The sequence below is a fragment of the Sturnira hondurensis genome, unplaced genomic scaffold (assembly GCF_014824575.4).
Source record: "Sturnira hondurensis isolate 20B ecotype Veracruz unplaced genomic scaffold, ASM1482457v3 Scaffold0006413, whole genome shotgun sequence".
Classification (NCBI taxonomy): Eukaryota; Metazoa; Chordata; class Mammalia; order Chiroptera; family Phyllostomidae; genus Sturnira; species Sturnira hondurensis.
In genome coordinates, this window is record NW_028079044.1 from 39,288,715 (window position 1) to 39,311,619 (window position 22,905).

Below are 22,905 nucleotides of genomic sequence, written 5' to 3' on the forward strand. Positions count from 1 at the left end.
TCATGAACACATACATCTTAACATGTGCCCAGTCACCCAACAGTCTACGTGTTTAACAACGCTGGCTGCCCAAGCCAGCCAGCCCAAGTCCACATTCTGAATATGAAGAATTCAAGAACTAAAACCCAGCATCGTGAAACAGACGAGTCTTCTGCCTCTGCACCAGATGAGCCCTCAACACCTCTCTCCCAGCTTAGGCTACTTTCATAGGCTCCTAAATACTCATTCTCATCCTGGGGTCTTCACTGCCCTGCACACAGTAAGCAGCCCAAAGAAGGTTTTCTGAACTCAAGAATCAAGCACTAGGTTTTGCTCCTTGGGTCTCAGTAGAAAAAGGTGAGTCACTCCAGCCTGCTTAGACTTAGCTAACGCTTTCTCTCTGACCAATTAAACCCATGAAGGTAGACCCTGAGGAATAAACCTGTGAGTTCGGGGAGAAAATTAAAAAAGTATACAAATGACTGGTCTTATCACCCAAGCTGTCCCAGACCAACTGAGTGGGAAAGAATAAAGACCTCCAACCAGGACTTTGTGAGACCCTAGACAGAGGAGGCCCTCTGGTAACTACAGGGCCCGCGGAGCAAAGCGGCACTGGGCTTTTCCGAGTGAGAATAAACACGGGGCAGGCAACAGTCAGCTTCCAGTTGCAAGTGCACAAAACACAGAGTTTATTCTTTTATCACTTATTAATTATTGTATTACCTGTCCTGGCTGGTGTGGCTCAGTGGATTGAGTGCCGGCCTGCAAACCAAAGAAACACCAGTTCGATTTCCAGTCAGAGGCACACGCCTGGGTTGCAGGCCATGTCCCCAGTTAGGGGCACACAAGAGGCAACCACATATTGATGTTTCCCTCCCCCTCTGTCTCCCTCCCTTCTCCTCTCTCTAAAATAGTTACTGTATCATTTGTTTGTATGACAACTGGAAGCGCACCTTGTGTATGGATTAACACAACAAAACTTGGATGTCAAGTTTATACAGTATGGACACAAGGATGCTGAGGCCATTAAAATGACCTATTTGCTACAGCCTTGGTCACTGTTCTCTCCCACGGGAACAGTGGGACAAAGGGTGAGAAAAAAGAGTAAGACTCTCAGTGCTGTGACACCATGGTGTACTGACATTTTGCTATTCAAGTCATACACAGTCGCTTAACAGGCAAGTTTTTGAATGTCATTAGACGCTTCATCAGAAAGTGTTTCCTTTGGATTTAAAGGGCTGTTCTTTCTCTCCTTTGGTTCTTCTTCCCTGGTATTTTTAACCGAGAGCATTTTACATTCAGAGCTAGTGCAAGACAATGCCATTTTTACTGTAGAAGTCACTGGGGAAAAGTAATTTGCTGAATAGACACTCACTTTACCACAAACTTGAACGAAATGCATTTATTACCCAATTGGGAAAGAAGAGCCCCGCACTCGCATATGCGTACCTGTCCTATGTTACTCGTGCCTGTGTGCGTGTTGCTTCACTTGGGCAAAACGCAGTGTTTCTACTTAAATAAGATGGGTTTTGTGGCAGTGCATCAAAAAAGCAAAGCTTCGTCCATTCTGCATTTTCACAGCCACCAGATTCTGCGCCACTGCGTACCCTGGCTTACCATCTATTTTAAACCAACACTTCAAGCACCAGAAAAATAAAAGAGTAATATCCCTCAGATGAATCTGACTTGTAAATAAGGAAAGCTATTAAGTGCTTAGTGTTTTTGGTCTCTCTGTAATAAACACCATAAATAATCTCAGAATATATGGCTCATCTTGCTCTACTCAGTGAGCCTTCTTCTTCTTCTTCTCCTCCTTTTTTTTTTTTTTTTGGTAAGAACAGCACAATATCTGGCATATTCTCTGCCACCCAACCATCATCTCTCAAATAAAATAAAATAAAATAAAATAAAATAAAATAAAATAAAAGGTGGGAGGCATAAGGCTGTCAGTTGGATAAGACAGCATCTGAGAACTGAAGCACTCCTGTATATGCTTAGGTATTATCTACCACTTATACAGCTAGTTACAGTAATCAACTCTCTAAAATTTTGTGAAAGCACACTGCCAATTTTTTTCACACTACCAGTACTTTATGGGGTGGGGAGCCTCTTCAGGCAAAACCATTTTAGGAGTAAAAGTACAGAAATAATCCATCCTAAAACTGCCTTCCAGTCTAAGCACTCGGCCTGTAGCGACTGTGCCTAGCGACTTCCCACTGTGGCCTTCCAGGTACAAAGAGCTCAGGATCCGAAGGACTAATTGCACAGGCGCCGACCTCCGCTTTCCTCAGAGCTCTTTAATTGGGCGCTTTACGTTGCCAAGCATATTCAAAAGTGATATTTCAAATAAGCACGCCAAGGGGCTGCCGATCTAGCATCGGAATATTCAGCTTGCCTTTGGGACGGATGCTCTTACTTAAAGCTCCTCATTGTCCAATAGAGGACAACATGAAGGGGGAACCTGGTGTCTGTGTCTCTTTAACTTGACTTGCATTCATAATAATATAAAGGTTTCAGGATCGTTTCAATGCAAAAAGATAACAGTTTAGCGTCGGGAATCTAACATTAGGAATCAACACTCAAACTGACATAAATATTAGCTACACTGCTATGTACTTTTACTTCCTGTACGCAATTAGCTGAATGGTAAACAGAATGGGATAACAAGTTAGGAGCTCCATTTTGGGCTAGACTGGGTTATTTCCGAAGCCTCTCTTCTCCAGTAAAACCCTGCGCTTTGATTCAAAAGAAAAGGGTCGACAGCACATACAAGACTCTGCAACATCACACCACCACATAAAACTGTCACCGTGAGCTACTGCACTGCGCGATTCTGTTCCTGCTTCTTTCATTCTCTCGGCGATGGACACACAACCTCAGAAAATGAATTCACCACTCCAAGGCTCCTGCCTAGTTCGGGCGGAGACAATAAAAACAGTCTTGGGGACGGGAGCCCCAGGGACGCGGATGCTGCCATCTGATCTGACATCAAACCCACCTCCGAAATTAATTTTTGTACTCCCCACATTCTAATTTTTTTTCCTCAGAGGAAAGAATACCTCCATCCCTGGAAAGGAGCCTAACCCCTAAATTAAATCCAACACTGAAAAATCTTCGGGCAACATCCTTTCATCAGCTACTCACGTACCAAACCTAAAACTGCAGCTTCAGATAGTAAGGAGCACAGTCTCCATAACCACCAGGCATTGGCAGAGTTCTTGAACCAAGGGGTGCAAGGCCTATAAACCCTATAAAAACCTATGTAAAAGTTTGAGGCGTACTTTTCTAAACGGAGGTTTTAGAATCCATAGAGTAGATTGTGACCTACTTAACTCAGCAACTGGCAATAAAACTGTCTCTTTAATTAAGGGGAAATATCATTTAAAAAGCTATACCAATTGAACAAAATACAGAAGAGGAAATAAATATTTTCCTTCAAGCAAATGTGTTTCCCTAGAAGGAATGTGATGAGAAACTTCTATCATGTACACTACAACAGGAAATAAAATATTTATTTAATAAAAGATGAGCTGGATTCATGCACGAAATTGGGACGCTTTTGTCATGATTATTGTTATGTATTAATAGACAAAGAATTCTCTATCATATGAGTAGGATTTAAAAACCTAGTAGAAACAAGCCCATTCTCAAGCTTATAAAACAAGCCTTTACAGATAATTATGTTTTACTACTCTTCATTTTATGGAAATTGTGTTATACAAAACAAATACCAGATGCCTATTTGCTTTATTCATTTCAGGGAGAGAAAAAAACCCTACAAGTACCTCTGCGAATAGAACTGCTTTTAATTAAACGCAATGCACAAGGAGCACATAAAAATTAATACTGTTTGAAGCCAGCAGGTAGAAAGTAAATGTCTCAAGCAACAACTGCGTCTTTCCTCCGGCTGAGAAAGGAAACATTGCTAAGCTTATTACTTGGGAGCTGAAATCAGCAAAAGATACTTGAACGAGGTCATTCACAGACTTGTTTTAAGCCCAATGTTCATGGAAATATAAAGCCTGGAGGTGAGAAAAAAAAAATCAACAGGTTTTATTGGCACCTGGATTAACCCAGACCCAGCCTTAGCCCTCCTTTATGAAATCAGACCAGTATGTGCTGACCCACTGGGTACAGCTGTTGAGATGGAATGAAGCAGGCTCATTTCTGCTACATGTGAAACGTGCAAAGTGGATTCTAGCGTGGTTCAGACTTTACCCGCAAACACTCACCAGAGAAGGACATTTCATACAGTGGCTACTATATGATTAATACAGCCATCCTCTTAGAAAAAAAAAAAAAGTGGGCGGAGACAGAGAAAAGAACTAAAACTTGACCATTTTTTCCCAGACCCCCAACGAAATAAATCGTATCTGTTCAACTGTCAGTTCCAATCAGAAAGTGAAAATTCAGTATGCAGCAATTTAGTCCCACAATGAAAAAAAAAATCAGTAGTACCCTTCCTTTTCTTTTTCTTTTTTCTTTGCTTTTGCTTTTTTGTTTGCTTTTGATCAAATCATAGTAAGACCCACTCTCCAGCCTGGTCCTAGACTTGGATATCATCTTGCCAGTTATGATTTGTACTCACTAGAGCCAAGACAGAAAATAAACATTGCGAAAGCACCGTGTGAAATAAGGTGAAAGCCTGCAACTGTATCTGGCAACCAACTTTCCAGGAAGACTGTCAACAAACCTTTTCCAGATCACCTTCTTAAGGGGCCACACCCCAACTTACACTATTTGCAATTCAAAATCTCGGAGTAGCCCTGGTTGAGGGAAAGCTTTCATTTATTGCTTTACACAAAACTAATAGTCTCTTTGGTTAGTGGACTTTGGTCTCTGGGCTAAATGAAACAAAAATACACGTGTATTAATTTTATATTTGAAAAACCATTAAATCCTAAGGATTTTTCAGCTTGAAGGTACATTTTTAAACAGGGTTGGGCAACTGAGAAAATAAAGCACTTAAACTAGACATCCTTCCTCCCACCCCACTCCCCCCAAAAAACCTTCAATTTGCTAAAATAAATATTTAGGGTACTCCTTGTTCTCAGACCAAGAATCAGGGGTGAACATACAGAGAGACTGATCAGAATCGAATGCTACATTTCACACTCTGTTACAATCTAACCAAATGACGGTTTGCACAAGCTTACAGCTGTTAAAATCAAGGAGAGGGGTGTATGTACTGAAATGGAACAAAGCCGAATAATTAAATACCTGAAAAAAGAAATTACAAAAGAAGATCTATATACATAAAATGATGCTATTTCCAAGAAAATAAATGTTATGTGCCCAGAAAAAAAAAAGGGACTTACACTCAACTGTTAAAGATAGTCAATGAGAAACATATAAGTAACTTTCACTTTCTGTAACCTTTGAACTTTGAACAAGGCTCAAGGATTATTAACTTTGTGCAACCTGCAATCTGGATTTTTAAAAGTCTTTTTTTTCTTTCTTTCACAACATTCACCAGATTGTGGTTTATGCTGTAACCCTTGGGTGCCTCTATCTCAGAAGTTATACGTAAACTCGCGCTTCTGGAATGAGAACCCTCACGCGCTGGGGCATCGCCACTCCAACGGCAGTCGGAGGGCCTGACATTGGATAAGGGAGAGTCAGGAGACAGGAAGAGTGTGAGTGAATGTGTATGCGTGTGGGTTTCACGCGTGTGCACACCCGTGCAAGCACGAGCCTTCACAGGAGGAAGGGAGGTTACTGAAAAAAGAGTAACTAAAAGGAGGGAGCAGAGTAGGATGGGGTGACTCAGACCAGAGGGAGGGCTTTGAGAGGGAAGACCCCCCCCCCCGCTCCCCACCCCCCAGCCACAACGCGCCTCTGGTGGCCCTTGATAAGGGCTACAGTGCCCTAGAAAAAGGAGGTGTGGGAGATCCGCCCTTGGCGGTGGTAGTGGGAGGTGCCAGGTGCTGCTCTGCGGAGTGTCAGTCACAGGCTTGCAGGAAACCAGTAAGTGGCGGAGGGATGAGCCCAGAGAGCTGAAAGCGGCACGTCCCCAGTGGATGAGGCCACAGAGCTGTATCCCATGTGTATGTCACAGAGTTACAGCCCGAAACAGCTGACTGTGCCACGCGTGGTTGGCTGAGCATGGAATGCCAGCGCCCCATTCGGCAGCAGACAGCGCGGACTGAGGTTCTGGCCCCCAGCGGCAGCCGGGCCCTTCCTTGCGGGGGCAGTTGAAGGACCAAAGGAATGAACAAAGGGTTCCTGGACTGTGGAGATGCCTGGGGAGAGCCACCCTGACTCTCCTAAATGACTCCACTCATCCAGCCTGCGCCCCAAAAGGAAGCCAGCAACTCCACGTGGCCAGGACCTCAGCCCCATCCTAGACAACGCAGTGCAGTTCAAGTTCCATAAAGCAGGCTCCTAGGGATATTACAGCATTAGGACCAGGAACCCACGAGTAGCAAAGTGACAGGGGTGCAAGTTACTTCAAAGCCGGCAGACATCCCCTGATTTTGATGACTCTAACTCTATGCCCTCCCTCTAACTCTACGCCTGCTATACTGAACCTGAAGGGTTGCATGTCGGTGGGGGGGGGGGGGGGGGNTACTGGACCTGAAGGGTTGCATGTTGGTGTGTGTGTGTGTGGGGGGGGGGGGGTCCTTCTAAACTTTTTTGTATTCTTATTTTTCTATTCAGCATGCCTTTGGACTATTTATTCTGAACAAAATTAAATAACTCTGATAATTTAATCCCAAAAGTCTTTCTGCACTAACAGGCCACTATGACTAAAGACACTCCTTTGACAAGTACTTCTTAAGAACCTACCATCTACTCCCTGTGCTAACACCTAGGACACCAGTGAAAAATACACAGAGAGACAAGATGTACCGAGTTGTGTCCAAGTAGGATATAAAGTGTGAAACATCCAAAAACCTTTGTGATTAAAAGATATTTGGAGGCAAATGGCCAAGAGAAAGAAGCTATCAGGAGCATTTTCCCACCATGAAAGAAGGTGTACACTTTGCCCCTAATATTTTTTGTCTGGCTCCTTTGATCTATACTTGAAAAAGACCATACTAAAAAAAAAAAAAAAAAACCTCAAGAATATGCTTCCACCTATTTTGGTTCTAGAATGTCTAGGTTATAGAAAGAACCTAGTTGATGGGCTCACCAACTACAGCAACATTTTACCAAGTACCTATCAAGCACACTGTGATGGGGGGGGGGGGCACAGGGGCGGGGGGCAGGGGGAACTCTGGCATCCAGAGAATAAACTAGCTTTGCCTGGGAAGGTGTATAAACTTAGAAAGGAAAACTAAGTAATTATAGTGCAAAGTAGAATGATCTATGGGTTAAAACTGCCCCCAGTCTAAATTCCAGAACTTCCCCAGGCCCTGGCTGTCAGGAGATAAGGGGGACCCTCAGAGCCTGTATGCCCAGGACCCTAAAATTACACAGGGTGAGACAAGAGACCGAGAGGGAAACTTCAGAGTCCTTCTAAGAAAGAATGTTGGAATGGAACCCTTACATGACCATCTCATCTGGGCAGTGTGGACAGAGAAATGTTTACTCAAGGCTCCGCTGATGAGGCTGGTGATAACGGGGGAATGCCCTGGGCTGAAGGGAAAGCTAAATGGCCTGCTGATTTATGCTCTTCTATCTGAAAAATCACTGGACCATTTTTATACCCCCGAGGGGAACTCAAATGACAGGCTTCAAATGACAGGTCTTATACCAAGTCCTGGACAGCAGCACACCAAGAAAGCTCCCAAGCCACCACCATACTTGGGAATTCCAAAAGTGAATTTCTTAGACTTTCAGAAACATGTCCAAAAATCCAATTAATTCACCTCATCTAATTAAATGAGTTAATTGGAAATACAATACGGTATTTTTATCTCACTCTTATATGAATTTACAAGTAGGCTTACTGGGAGAAAGGGCTATTTTTATTTTGAGAAGAGATAAGAGGACTTTGGGACAAGGAGAGGGGGGACCAAAAAAGAAAAAAAAAAGTACTGCTTTTAAAAATAGCATCTTCATTCTCGGTAGAAAATAATATCCAACACTCATCCAATAATGTTCCCAGAAAAAAAAAAATATCTGGACTTTGACTATTTGACTCCACATGCAATTACAGGCACAAAATATATGCCTGCTTCTTTTCTAGAGAAAAGAAATATCCAATTTGAAAAGAGCACAAGAAAATTTCAATTTACTCCCATTTAGTGAACCACTGATTAGAGCCCCTTTTTCCAAAGCTGCTGTTAGAAAACACTGGATATTGATTCTGTTTTACAACAAGAACATACGCCTGTTGTGACCTTTTTTTAATATGGTGGCTTTCTGAGGGACGGGGCTGGACCTGCGGCACATCCCGACCACAGCGAGGCCTGGTGGGACCCAGTGGGGATCAGATCCCATCTGGATTTAGGAGCAGACACGGTATGAAAGGAAAGCTCTTACAACGTGTTTGCGCACCACTGTAGCTATGGCTCATCATGGAAAGGATGAAAATGCCCGTTCTAACGTGTCTGGACCCCACCCCAGACCTTCAAAACACAGGCTGCATTTCCTCCCTGACGTTCACGCTGCCTGCTGTCCGAAGTTCGCCACCAAGGACAGGCCCACACTGCTTACACCTAACAAGCAGACAGGGTCCAGGGGCCCAGGTCCCGCTGCCGATGAGAATGCTGTCCTAAAGGGGAAGTCATCGACTGCTGATAGCACGGAAACGATGGAAAGCAGAAAGCAGTTCGCCGATGGAAAGCAGAAAGCAGTTCGCCGTTAGCGCGTCCTGGGATGCTAAGTGGGACCCCATCCACCGTGATGGGGTCCCACGGACTGGCCGCTGGAATCACTGCAGAAGAAAAAATAGTTTTCTCTTTCCCATCTTGGGCAGGTTTATCTCAGAAAGTCCTTTCAGGTGATCCCCGGCACACATACCACCTTTTAAAAAGCATTTGCGAGAGGCAGGAACAAGCAGATCCGAGTGACTGCTCAGCTTCACCGAACGGGTGGGAAACATAATACTTTTGTAAAAGGAGAAAGAATTTTTTTTTGTAAAGACACAAAGTCATATTAATGATGTGGACCTTTGGTTGAACAGTTTATGGGAAATGAAAATCTACTGCATTTTGGCAACAGTCACCACAGGTGGTTGGAGTTCTGGGCGCCTGCCAAAGCACCTTGAGCTGCTATATGACTGGCAAGCTACCGTATCACATTGCACACTGCAATTCTAATGAGCTGTAAACAGATAGGTCAAATGAAAGAAATGAAATGAAAACAATGAAAAACACACACAAGTGGTGAAGTCTGAAGTAGACGGGCCTACCGTGGTGTAATGGGGCGGATCAATGACAGCAACCATGGTTATTTATTGAGTGCTTACTATGTATCAAGCACTGTTCTAAGCACATTATGTGTAATATTACTCATTTAAGCCTCACAGGAACAACCCTATGAAGTAGGAATCATCACCCCCATTTTACAAGCAACGGGAGCAGAGAAGGAAGTTGCCCAAGGACTCGCGGATAATGGAAGAGCTACCACTGGAAACTGAGCCCGATGCTCCGGCGCCCGGTGCATTATCCCTGTGTGGCACATGGCCAGAAGTCAAGACGTGTGTGTTCTATTCCCAGTGCTGTCCCACGGGCCAGGCGACTTGGGCAGGGTGCCCAGCTTCCCTGGATCTCTGCTTCCTTATCGCCATAATGCGAGGGTTACCCTAGAGTTTAGGGTCACTTCCGTGACCTTGTCACTCTTCTCTCCAGACAACGCCAACACGCTGAGAGGACAGATAGCATGCCCCTCTCCTTGGACAAATATACGACAGACATACAGACATACACTGCATGTATATACCTGAAAGGCTCAATCAGTAATTAGCCTGTCAGTCTCTGCACAAGAAACTCAGATGAGGAAAACAGAGTTCTAAAGAGGCTCAAACGGTCACCAAAACACCCTACAACACTTACTTCATACTTTGAGTTTTTTAAAGATTAGGTTTATTTTTAGAGAGAGGGGGATGGAAAGAGAAAGAGAAGGAGAGAAACATCGATGTGAGAGAAGCATTGATGGGTTGCCTCTCACACACACACCCCGACCAGGGACCAAACCCACAACCCAGGCGGGCGCCCTAACCGGGAATCGAACCAGGGACCTTTTGCTTTGCAGGACATTGTCCAACCTACTGAGCCACACTGGTCAAGGCCAAACTTCGAATTTCAGGCTGCTTGTCTCTCAGGTTACTTTTACAGAAACCTAAGATTTATTTTGACATTACTTATAATAGTCAAGACATGGAAACAATTATTCATCAATGAATGAGCAGATGAAGAAAATGTGACATATATGTGAAATGTATACATACACACAATGGAACATTATTTAGCTTTAACAAAGAAGGAAACCCTACTATTTGAAACAATATAGATGAACCTTGAGGGAATTACACTCGGTGAAACAAGTCAGAGAAGGACAAATACATCATGATCCCATGTCCATGTGGATTCTCAGAAAAACTGAAGTCACGGATACAAAGACCAGACCGGTGGCTGCCAGAGGCAAGGGGTGGAGGGCTGGGCAGAACAGGTGAGGGCGGTCAAAAGGTACAAACCGCCACTTAGATGACAAGTGAGTTCTCCGATGCAACATACAGCCTGGTGACTATGGTCACGCACTACCTAACAAGTTTTCGGTCAACAGTGGACCACGTGTGTGACGGTGGTAGAATAAGATTATGACAGAGCTGAAAACTCCCTGCCATCCAGGGACATCATGGCCATTGTGACATCAAAGCTCAGCACCTGACTCACATGTCTGTGATGATGCTGGTGGAAACAACCTACCGCACTGCCAGTTGTACAAAAGCGTAGCACACACAATTATGTGACTATGCATTTACTACACTGCACTTTTTACTGTTATTTTAAAGTGTACTCTTTTGCCCTGACTGGTGTAGCTCAGTGCATTGAGCACAGGCCTGCGAAACAAAGGATCGTGGTTCAATTCCCAGTCAGGGTACATGCCTGGGTTGCAGGCCAGTTCCTGGCAGGGGACGCATGAGAGGCAACCATACATTGATATGTCTCTCCCTCTCTCCTTCCCTTCCCCTCTAAAGACAAATAAAATCTTTAAAAAATAATAAATAAAGTGTACTCTTTCTAACAAAACAAGAAACTACGCCATGCTACACCAGGAACAGCCTTGCATATCTCATCTACCTTCTCTCTCGGTTGCATCATCTTCTCACAAGTGTCTGATTCAATCCCGTGTCATTTTGTATGGTAACATACAGTGCAGGCTTGTGGCCTGGGCACTGGACCACACAGGCGTGTGGCAGGCTGTACCATCCAGGTGTGTGTAAGTGCACTGGACGACGTCTGCACAAGATGAAATCCCCGGATGACGCATTTCTCAGAGTGACACCAGTCACTGAGTGCCACATGACTAGAAAACAACACTACACTGTACATTTGAATGCTGTTCAGAGGGCAGATCCCAAAAATTCTCATCATAAGGAAAAAACTGTAACTATGTGAGGTAACAGATGTCAACTAAACGTATTGTGGTAATCATTTTGCAATACACACAAACACCAAATCATTATGTAGTACACCCAAAACTAATACAATGTTATGTTTAATTAGACCAATAAAAAGGGATTCACTTTGACAGTTCATCTTTTTTGTCCTCATTTATCCTACTTGGGTTACGTAGACATGGCTAAGCCTAAAATAAATACAGGAAAAATACTACGCTGTCATTTAACTGTACTAAACATTCGGGTACTTAAATTTTATCTTCACATAAAATACTGTTCAATTTTTTTAAATGTGTAATATAACTCTACAATCTAAATACAGAAAATATTATACATTTCCACTCTTTGAATCAATAAAAGACTGACCGCCCTACATTTACAGTTTGCAACATTACACTTGCCAACTTAAAAATGCAGTTATCATAAAAAGGTGTTGCTTAAAGGCAGCTTTTTTAATGCACTGTGAATTTTAAAGGAGCATGCAGCATATAAGAAATGGTGTTTTCAGGAAAATTTATTCTCTGCCACTCCGTAAAGCAAAAGCATTTTGGTATTAGCTGCCCTCTGATTAGAGTTTCACATTGGTTCAGATACACAGAGCCAGAAATCATTTGGGAAAATGACCTTACCAAGGTTTGTAAAAACATAAAGTGTAATTCATACTTAATCAAGTGTCATATGATTGCACCAAATCCAAACCCATTCTTAAGACCCGCTAAGAAGCCAGGTAATTGTGATAGGATGCTGCCTGCATTTTTACCTACACACCTTGAGTACTTTCATGCCAATATCCCAGACAATCCCACAAGCTAACAAACAAGCCAGGAGGTTTTAAACGCAGGAAATGGAAGAAGGCTGTGGGAGAAAGAATCCTACACCTTCCCTCTGCTTTTTCTTCCCCTTTGCTGTTTAATTAAATGGTAAATCTCAATATGAATTCATTAGAAGCCTGACAGCTCAATTAAGCACTATGTTACCATATACTCTGGGGCGATGCTTCAATATCAGTTAACGGAGTTTGGATGTAACCTGAGCAAAAAATGTAAGCCAGACGTTATATTCAACCAAACGCTTGGGAGAAAAATTGCAATTAAGGAGGGACAAAAAGTCCCAATATCTACAGACTGCTAAAATTAAATGATAAAAAGACCATAACAGTTTCCCCTATAGCAATAAATTCTTTAGACTCATACTATGTAGTAAACCCTCTCAAGTTCACTTTAATTTAGGTTCCCCGATACTTATATCCAACAGGCCAGTAAAAAAAGAAAAAGAAAGAAAGGAACTACCTTGGGGTGGGGAAGTTGACTGGAAGAAAGATCCCACTTGGACACAATAAGAAACTCTGGATGAATCAGCAAATGGTCCAAAAGAACTTGGAGGATGCAGGGAAGGCCTGCGTTATAAACAGAAGAATGTACCATCTACGGAAACCACCCTTTGGATACATGTTCAACGGTGGTAACATTTCCATTGGTTACATAAATGGAACTTGTTTCATTTATCCAACAAAAACTGGGTGGCCTCCCACAGTGCTGATCCGTGCAGATACAACAGTAAAGGAGCTCAATGCCACTTCCCCAGTGAGGCCTTTCTTCCCCTCCATAAACTGCAAAACCCTCTCCCCAGTGTTCACCCCAAATCCCCTGGGAGGCTCTCTAAAAACCTGGATTTTCACCCCTAGGGAGTCTGATCAGCCAGGAGTAGGGCCCAGGCCCCATCTCTGGACGCTCAGATCCACGGCCATATCCCCTTTCCATTAGCTGCTTTTCTTCCCAGCATCTAGCTCCTTCCAACATGAGCCATAAATGGCATGGCATCCGTTTCCCGCCACTGGCCAGTGAGCATCTTGAGGGCAGGGATGTGTGTCTGTTTTGTTCACAGTTGAATCCCCAGTGCCTGGACGCAACAGGTGCTCAATAAATATTTGTTGGTTAAATTAGCAAAAAAATTAGTATGACTCCAGGGCCTATGCAATCTACTGGGGGGAGAGAAAAACAAATAGTTAAATGAATATAAAACCACAGCCACAGCAAGTGTTAAATGTTCTGTGAGAGCATATACCAGGAGAATGTGACTGCATCTGAGGCCACCAAGGAAGTGACTGTGGGGGAAGTAACATGGAGTTTTCCAGGAAGGAGAGAAGGGAGTGTGTGGAAAGGAGGAGGAGGAGGAGAGATATAGCTCAGCCACAAAACCAGGGAGGAGAGGCAGGCAGAACTGGATGGAGCACCCCCACCTTGATGCCATGTGAATGGACTACGAGAAGTCTCCAAGGCAAGTTCAAGTGGGAAGGTGGCCCAGCTGTCTTCTCTACCAGCAGTGCTGTGCGTGATTTCCACCAGTCACAGTGCTGGAATGTATGCGGGCAGTGTGCGCTCCATTCTAAACCTCCACCCAGCAGCTCCCACCCAGGCCATTCTTGGGAATGTGGAGAAAGCAGACGAACGACATGCACCCCAAGACACCAGCCAGGGCAACCCTGGCAACTTCCCTTCTCCAGCCCCCAGCCTGCAGCCTGGCCCAGGGCCATTGTCTTTATCGGAGCCCACCACCCAGGTGGTTCTGGGCCCCAGTCAATCAAGAAGAGCTAGCATCAAAGGCCCATACCACAATACCAGGAAGCTTTTTATTTCTTGTAGCAAGTGCTGATATACATCATAAAACTCTAGAATAGAAATCTGAGTGAGGGCCAAGTACCAGGATGCTAATGCTAACTCAAAGGAGACCCCAGGTCTTTGGGGAACTTGCTAAGCTTGGTAAACATGTTTCCAAATGAAGAACTTATCCTTAGGAGCACAAAAATATTTCCCTTTTAATCCTACAGGTTAAAAAAAAGGAGTTACAAAACACATCACTTGTCGCTCTACTTTCTTAAACAAAAGAGAGTGAGTGCACCCAAGTGATGGCTCAGGGTCAGCACGGTGCTGGGGTGCATAGTTCATCAAATATTTACAGGAGCTCAGGTTGGTGACAGGCACGGGGCTCCGCGGTGGGATTTACAGGCACACTGCTGCGGAGTCCGCAGGACACAGGCTCGGGCGCTGGGCCAGCTGTTCTTAAATTACAGCGCTTCTTTACTTCTGGCCGTTACGTTTATAATTTCCTGGCCTGCTTCCTCGCATTCGGGTTGCCAGCTGTCCCTTCTTCCCAGATCTGTCTACAAGAATCCCTGTCTCCTTAAATTTAGTGCTTCTCATCTCCTGTGGGCCGCGAAACCAGGTTACCACACTGGTTAGAACTGTCTCTCTAAAGTAAGATTAAATAAGTTTCTAGGTGAGAAACCCAAGTGAACCTCCATAAATCAATCACACAGTTGCGTGTGCGCATGCGCCCTCTGCCACCTCAGTCGCAGCTGTGCAGTGGCCACGACGAAGGACGCAGGTTCGGGAGTCAGGTGGCCTCCATTCACTTCCTAGTGGGGTGGTCTTAGGCCAGTCACTTTTAAAGACTCCTGGGCCTCCATCCTGCATCTGAAATGAGCACTCTCCTGCCAGGGTGGACATAAAGATTAAAGGAGGTACTGTCCGAGACGCCACACACCCTGGATGCTCAGGAGGTATTAGTTGCTATTGCTGTTATCACCATCATCAGCTGGGCTCAAATATGTCAGTGCCAACAGGATATGGCTTCAACAGCCACAGCCAACTTCCCCTAACCACAACCCCCGTTCCAGGAAGCAACTTCAGGCTCTTCTTTGCAGAAGGATGGCCACCAATGAAATCAAGAATGGTGATGGAACAGGGCAGTCTTTGAACTGCTGAGGTCACGCCACGCCTAATATGAATGGCTCTCCCAGATGGGGTCATGGTCACCGCCAAAGCAATCAGACTCATTTCCTCCAGGGCCTGGAGGAGAGGGTTCAGGAAAGCCTGGCCAGGAGCTGGAGGACACACACAAGAAGAGAAGTGCTGGCCAGGGGGCATATGAAGGCCCAGAGGGGGAAGGAAGGCGTCGATCCCAGGTACCAGGCGGGGTCCTGAGAACTTAATGGAACACTTCCAGTTCAGTTTCTGTTCATGGCCCCGCACAATAAATCCTGTGACCTCAGGTGGCCGGAGTAACCTGCTCTTTGTAACCGAAGAGGCCCAAAGGCCACCAAGTAGCCGAGCTCCGTTTAGACAGAGCATCCCCCCAGATGTCACCCTCGGCTGGTGAAGGCAGACAGAGCAACTGCGGCGGGGACAACCTGCATTTTGAGAGCCATCGGCTGGGGAACCCGGAGGACATGGAGTGCAGCCTGGCTGCCCCAGAGAACTCTCTCCAGCCACAAGTCCCAGCGGGGAGGCTCCCACAGGCCTTCCCAGCCCACGCAAGCAGCAGCCGGGCCTCCAGGGCACCTACCGTGATTTCCTAGGGACTAAATAAATATCAAGGAAGGGATGCACAGAGTTATTTCTGTGGCTTAGTTAAAAAAGGCCAAGTTATGAAACCAAGCAAACCTCTGTGGTCAATTAGAAAATGACAGGAAGGTAAAATTTAGTAACACCACCACCCGGTAGAACACATAGCATTTACATTCATACGCTTCACCGCATGTGAACCTCGTAATGACCCCAAGACGTGGAAACTGAGGCTGAAAGGTCAAGCAGCTTGTCCCGCAGTGTGGGTCAGTTACTCCCCAGGTGCAGGGTCACACAGGGGCTCTTTCTGAAGGGCTTCCCAGGAGACGGGAACACACACAAAACGGTGAAATGCATCCCACAAAGTTCATTGCTGTTCAGAGCAATTACAACGCAAAGAAAGTCCTGAATGTAGTAACTTGACATGAACGGCGGGCTCACTTTTTCTGTCTCAGTTTTTAAATCACTTGCAATAGAGGCTCACTGGTGCTTGGAATCCCAGACCTTCCTCACCTGGATGCCCAGAGGCAAAGTCATGCCTCGATTCACCTGCAGTGGACCACGACGTCAACTATCAAAGAGAGGAGAGAAACAGGGCCTTGCCGGCCTGACACAGTCAGCTCGAGAGTGTCGTCTGCCCACGTGAAGCCTGCAGTTCCCAAAATCCCAGGGAAGGCTGTATTCCGCAAGGAGAAGGCGGGCTGGGGACGCCTGCTCAGTGAGAAAGGCCAGGCAGTTTCTGGCTCCAGCAAAAACAAAACTTCAAAGAGAACACAAGTTGTGGGAGCTTCAAAGACCCCCTGCAGGACCAATTAACACCTACAAAGGTTCTATCCAAACTGTCATTTAACCAAGCAGCCACTTTGTGAGGGTGACTTCAGACATAGGTGCTCAGCCTCACCTCAAAAACAGATTTTCCTCCGAAAAGACTGGGTTGGAAGTAGGGTGAGGAGTTGGGGAAAAGAAGTTCCGTGTTTTTTTCTGAGAAGAACTTCGTCCAGAAGAAAACAAATACGCACTACAGTAGAATTCATCACAGACTCATTCATTTAAAAAAAGAGGGAACAAGTTACATCTCTATGAAAATGGAAACGATGAAATAAAGTACGGTACAGCTGGGACTGAGGACACCATCAGACAGCCATTAAAAAGCCTATTTTTTTATAGTAAGATTTACCTATTTAACAGATGAGGGAAGTGCTCGTGGCTGATGTGAAAGGAAAAAGCCATGCAGAAATACATTTCGAGTCTGACCTCAGGCCTGTGAAAGCGACAGACCAGAATGGTGCGTCAGGAGTTTGTTCTGTCGTCTCCGTTCCAACACCTAGACGTCTGGCACAAACACAGCACTTAAGAAAAATGTGTGGCATGCATCATTTACTTACTTTTAATTAAGTTATAATGAACTTGTGGACCCAAGGTACTTGGATACGCAGAGAGAGAGGACCACGCCACAGAGCCGAATCCGCGTGTTCTAACAGGCCGATGACACCGTGTTTAGTAACAGTGGGGGGAGGTTCTTATCGTGGGGGTTGGAGCAGAAGTTTACTTTCATATTCCTATCTCCTGCACCTTCCTAATTTCCCACAAACACTGTGCATATCATTCACAATTTTTTAACTGCTGTTTTCATTAGGGAGCCTGAGGGCCTGGGAGTGTTCCAGAGACCTGGCCTGTCCCAGCAGAAACAGGATTTCCCCAGAGGGGCTTTGCTGGATCACACTGTCCCTCTGGAAAAGAGTCCTGCCTGACACCGCCCCCCCCCTTACTGGTCACTAAGGGCCACTCGGGGCCACCCTCTGCCATCTGTAAGGGCAGGGCTCACCCAGTGCATGCCTTTGGCTCCTCAGAGGGGCTCTAGAGAAGAACCAGAAGCAGAACACACGCAGACAGGCAATAAAGCTCCTTGAGGGAAAGCATTCAAGGAGTTCAATCTTTTAACATCAGATTTAGGCTCCATCTTTCTCAAGGCTCTGAGCCGTCATTTCTCCCCTTGGGAGACTATGTCCATAAGGAAAAGCAATGGGAAAAAAGACCTGAATCCCACCTAATTCAGGTGACAACAACACCTGAATCCCACCTAACTCCCTAATAACTAACATGTGAACAGGTAGAAATTTTGTTCGAGGTGGTAACATTTGGTAGAGGAAAGAGAATGACCTCTGGAATCCAAGGCCCGGGGTGAACACTGCCACTCACTCACTAGGTGTGACTTTGGGCTCCTTCCCGCCCCCACCCAGGGCCCACATTCTAATCCGTAAAATGAGGGTTTAACCCACTCCATACTGTTGCTGAAGAGCTTAAATGGGCTAACGAAGGAAAATTCAAATAGGCACCGGACAAATCTCCCTTTTTTTGAGGGGGTTGGGGGTGCTTATTTATTAAAGGAACTTGATCACACGTGGAAGAGCTTTTTCGGTAAAAACACTGTCAGTTACACTGTAGAACACAGGAGCCCCCGTCGTGTCCACATTTGAACATGTTACATGGTCAGAAGACGGCAGAACCCCATGACCACTTAGCCCGACCCAGTCCATCCTTAAGAAGCTGTGCTGAGAGGTGAACGATAGTAGGTCACAGCTGCCCTCAGTGAAAACTGGGAACTGGGGGCCGGAAAACCCGGGCCCCTCACAGGCTGGGTGGCCTCAGACAAAGCGCCTCACCACCATGACTCACCGTCCACACACCTGTAAAACGCCGAACTAGACACCTTGCAAGGGTCTGTGAGCAAAGCAGCCAGGCCCTATTAAACACAACCTCTGGCCCTGGCTGGTGTGACTCAGCTTGTTGGAGCATCTTCCAGTGAACCAAAGGGTGCAGGTTCAAATCCTGATCAAGAACATGTCCTCATTTGAGGGTTTGGTCCCCAGTTGAGATGCATAAGAGAAGGCAACCAGTCAATGTTCCCATCTGTCTCTCTCTCTCTCTCTCTCTCTCTCTCTCAGCAATGAAAAAATGTCCTCAAGTGAGGATGAAAAAAAAAAACGCCCACAGCTCCTGGTGTGAAGCTAAGGTTTGCAAGGTCATTGTTGGCAGGTGTTTCTAGTACTGTGTTCCTCGAAGGCATATCTGTAGGTAAGCCTCTGACAAAGAGAAAAACATCACCCGAGGGTGTGACAGCTCCCCTCTGACCAAGTCTGTCCCATCCAAAGCTGCGGTCACAGTCAGGAGAACCAAAGACAGCCTCCTTCCAGAGGCAGGGCCTGCCCAGTCTTAGTAGCAAGCCATTCTCTGCAGGACAAAATCCTGCAGTCTCCTAGATTAAATCACAAATTCCACTCCCAACCTTCATTTGTTGAATGGAAGTCGATCAAGACACAACCATCCCTAGAAGCAGCACACGACACCCCAACCCCTATTCACCCGATTCCCTGTAAAGGAAGCTCTCGGGAGTTCTCAAGAAAGCAGGCGCACAGGCGAGAGATGGGAGCACAGAGAACTGGAACCTCAGTGCAAAAGGCCACACTCAACAACTTCATAATTTTGCATAGGGCTGGGGCTATTTTTAAACTGTGCTCGTGTGGTTTGGTTTAGAAATACTTCTGTGCTTTCATACACCTGTGGCGGGGGGTGGGGGGAGGGAGGCGCCAACATTTTACATGTAAAACCTGAGAGGCACACTTTCCACCATTCATTTCGGAGCAGGAAAACAGTCATAAGGGTCGCTGCTGGACCCCGTGCTTGCTGTTAATACAGTTTGGAATAATGGAGATGAAGCAAATAATCATGTATAATGATTCCCCGTCTTGTGCACAATTTCTTTTAGCTAGAAGTGCATCTGAATTCAAATTGCCCCATAGTTAACTCACAGCCAATCCTCTAAGCCCCTTAGGGCCAAACTGGAATGTCCAAAAACTCCTACATAGACTAAATAGCTCCAGGCTCCGACACCTTAGTTCGCAACAAAAGGTGAAATGTAACCCCTAGAGCAAGAGTTCTTAGGTCTGAGAATGCCCTTCTAAAGGGCTGTGTGTGGACTCCTAAAACTTCACAGCAAATTGTGTGTGTATGTGCTTTTTTTACTTTTGCAAAGTTGGTCCAAAATCTTCATCAGCTTCCCAAAAGAGTGCAAGAGAAATCCCTCAGAAATACCATCAATAAAGATCCAGCCGTCAGAGAGCTTTCAAGCTCATCTGTGATTGACAGGGGAAGACTAGGTTAAAGGGGAAACTCAGAAGGCTTGCATTGCAGGGATACCCCGCCACCAACCAGGTTTTCACCTTCAGTAAATTCCTTAAGAACATTCTGTCCTTCCATTCCTAAATCTGTAAGACAAGGATGCTGGAGCTGAATGGTCAGTCACTTAGTTTCAAGACCCCTTAAAAGTACCAGTACTGTGAAGTACATCTTCAACAAACACAGGAAAAGGTGTCAAAAAGGCCTGCAGAGAATCCTGCCTGTTCCCAGAAGAGCTGCTTAAAATATTCACCAGTGCTCTCCTTGGAGGGTCGAAGATAGAAGCCTCCTCTCATTTCCTTCGCTTCTATTTCAGAAAGCTGAGTCTGAAGTGCCACAATAATACCCTTGGAAAGGATTTGAACTATGAAATTCATGCAAAAATTCAGTGATTCTGGAAAGACGCAGAAGAAGCTCAAAGAATATAAAATAGAAAGAATTTGTCTAAAGCCTCGTTACAAATCATGTAACCACTCCAGGTACTTATTTCAGCCAGTGTCACCCACATCTCTCAGTCTATGACAGTCTGATGACAATTAACTATGACAGTCTGATGACAATTAACTATGGGTGTCATAAAAATGGGTGTTTTAATAGAACCCTGGAATTCTGGATCAAAACTCCAATACTCCTCCTCTTACAGGAGAAGAGTGTGTTTCTTCATTCATTTTGTTCTCTATACTTTTAATAATAAATGTCTGATTTTCACACAAGTGCAGGTGAGATGAAAAGTCCTCAAGCAGCTGGCACAAAATCTTTATCATCCCGTAAGGCTAACTTCCACTAAAAGTTAGTTGATAGACTTGTATACATTCTACAGTATCCTAACTCAGCCACAATGCCATAGATTTTCAATCTGATGATCAGGCCCCCTAAGTCCAGAGCAAATTTACATGTGGTTGCTTATAGCAGCAAATTAAATTAAAGCCTTTTCAGAGGTACTTGTGAATAAAAGAAGGGCAGATGAAAATAGATCGAATTTTTACATGCCACGCCCAAAGGAATTCTCAGAGCACCCATGCAGCAGCTAAAAACCCATTCCGCAAAAGGATACACTGATGTTCCAGGTAATGCATCAAAGTCACACCGTGAGTCCCTAGGAGGATCCAAACTCAGATGACTTCCACACACCTAACTTCACTACCGCCTCCTTCTCTAAAGCCCGGGAGAGATCAGCATCGCATTTGAAGAATTCTGTGCCTCACATACGCGAGGCTAACAGAAAACATCAGTGTAAGCAGCATAGTACTTCCAGAGCACAACAGGCGCTACTTGCTCTGCCTGAGCGTTCCCACAACATTCCAGGGTTCGTTCCTCCCCTTCAGGTGTCCCATCGTCGGCTGTAAAGGCACTGTGTTAGTGAGCTACACGTCTCCAAGATGAAGAGTTCTGAGAACCCAATGAGAGGAATGCATTAAAACTGCACATAGGCCACCAGGGCAATCAATACCAATATTGTGCAGCACCATCCTGTTCTACGAGGCAAGATTAGAACTGAACGTGTGCAAGAGGAAAACTGGGGTAAAAAATCCAGAAGTGACTCTGCTCAAAAAAATCCCCGCTCCGGAGAAAAGGACAAACTTGCTTTCCTAAGTACAGGCCACTTTTCCAACGAGACACAGTCCTGAGGTCCTGACCCCTCGTGGTCTTTAAACATAAATCGAAACAACAGTGTGGGTGTCAGATTTCTTGGCCCAATCACAAAGAGGTCAAAAATTAAATTTAATTACCGAAATTAAGAGTTTCTAGTAAACTAACTCCTCCTTCCTTTATTGCCAATCTCTAGAAAAGCTTCGACGGAGACTGTAGAGATTTAATACTTATTTTAGGAAGAAGAACATAAAGATAAGGTAGGATGTTTTACTGGATTGACGGTGTTTCCCAAATAAATGTATAATTCAAATTCACTTAGGTGAGTTCTCAGCTCCAGCTCCTTTAGAAGAATGAAGACCACCGTAATTCTTCTAGAAAATTCGGTGAGACTTGTTTTAGAAGACACTAAAAAGTTAGACTTCATCTTGACCTACTCCACCATCAGTCAGACAAAGAAATTCCTGAAAGGCTATAAGCATTTTTTCCTTACAAGCAACCCACAGAAAAATGTCCATGTAAATGTCCTGTACACAAAGCAGCTCATTACTAACCACAGTTTTGTTTCTTCTGTGACAAAATTTTAATCCATTTCCACTGCACCCAACATTCACACATAACTGCCTCTGAAGAAGAGTAAAATACCAATTCCTAACTGACACCAGCCTCAGGCTTTTTTTTTTTTTTAGGTCTGAAAGGAAAGGTGCTGGGGGTGGGGGACTCTGAGTGTTGGATGCTTTCTCCTTCTCTGTCTCTGATCAAGCACGGGAGGGCTTTAATTTCCCTTGCAATCACTCCTACAGAGAGAGGCCCGAGTGTTTGAGGAAATCCACAGACAACAATCAAACCTTCCAGTTTGGGGCCTCTCCCACCCTCCCCTTCCCGTTCCCATCAGGTTTGCGACACGTTTCCCTATTCTACATTTCATGAATCAACTGTCAACTCTGCCAACCTCTGCCAGTTCCTCTTGTACTCAGCTGAGAGATTCCCCTTCCTTCCGTGGGTAGCACAAGGCTGCTCTGGTTTTTAACTGGCGTAACTTGGAAATGCACTGTAGGAACTCACTCACTCTTTCACAGCCAGGTGTGCGGGGGTCTTCGGCACTGACACCATCTACCAGGACAGTGACCTGCCGGGCTCAGTTTAAAGCACATTTGTGGAGACTAGTTTTCACCCCGAATCCAATGTGTCAGTTACTGACACTGGGAAGAAACAGGAAGAGAGAGAGGGCTACAAAGTAAGCAACTCGGTTACTTAGCAACTGGACAAAACTTGCCTCACTACAGAGGGTGAGGAGGCACCACA

General features: G+C 45.1%; 1 protein-coding gene and 1 long non-coding RNA gene across 2 annotated transcripts in view; both read right to left on the reverse strand.

The window, feature by feature from the left end:
- Positions 1 to 22,905, reverse strand: part of EXT1 (exostosin glycosyltransferase 1) — a 268,679-nt gene that overhangs the window by 243,171 nt on the left and 2,603 nt on the right. The gene's annotated exons all lie outside the window — the stretch shown is intronic.
- LOC118988620 (uncharacterized) lies at positions 1,796 to 5,817 on the reverse strand. Its single transcript, XR_005066816.1, has 3 exons — positions 5,453 to 5,817; positions 4,317 to 4,823; positions 1,796 to 4,001 (listed from the first exon to the last, which is right to left on the reverse strand). It is a non-coding gene; the product is annotated as an uncharacterized LOC118988620 (long non-coding RNA).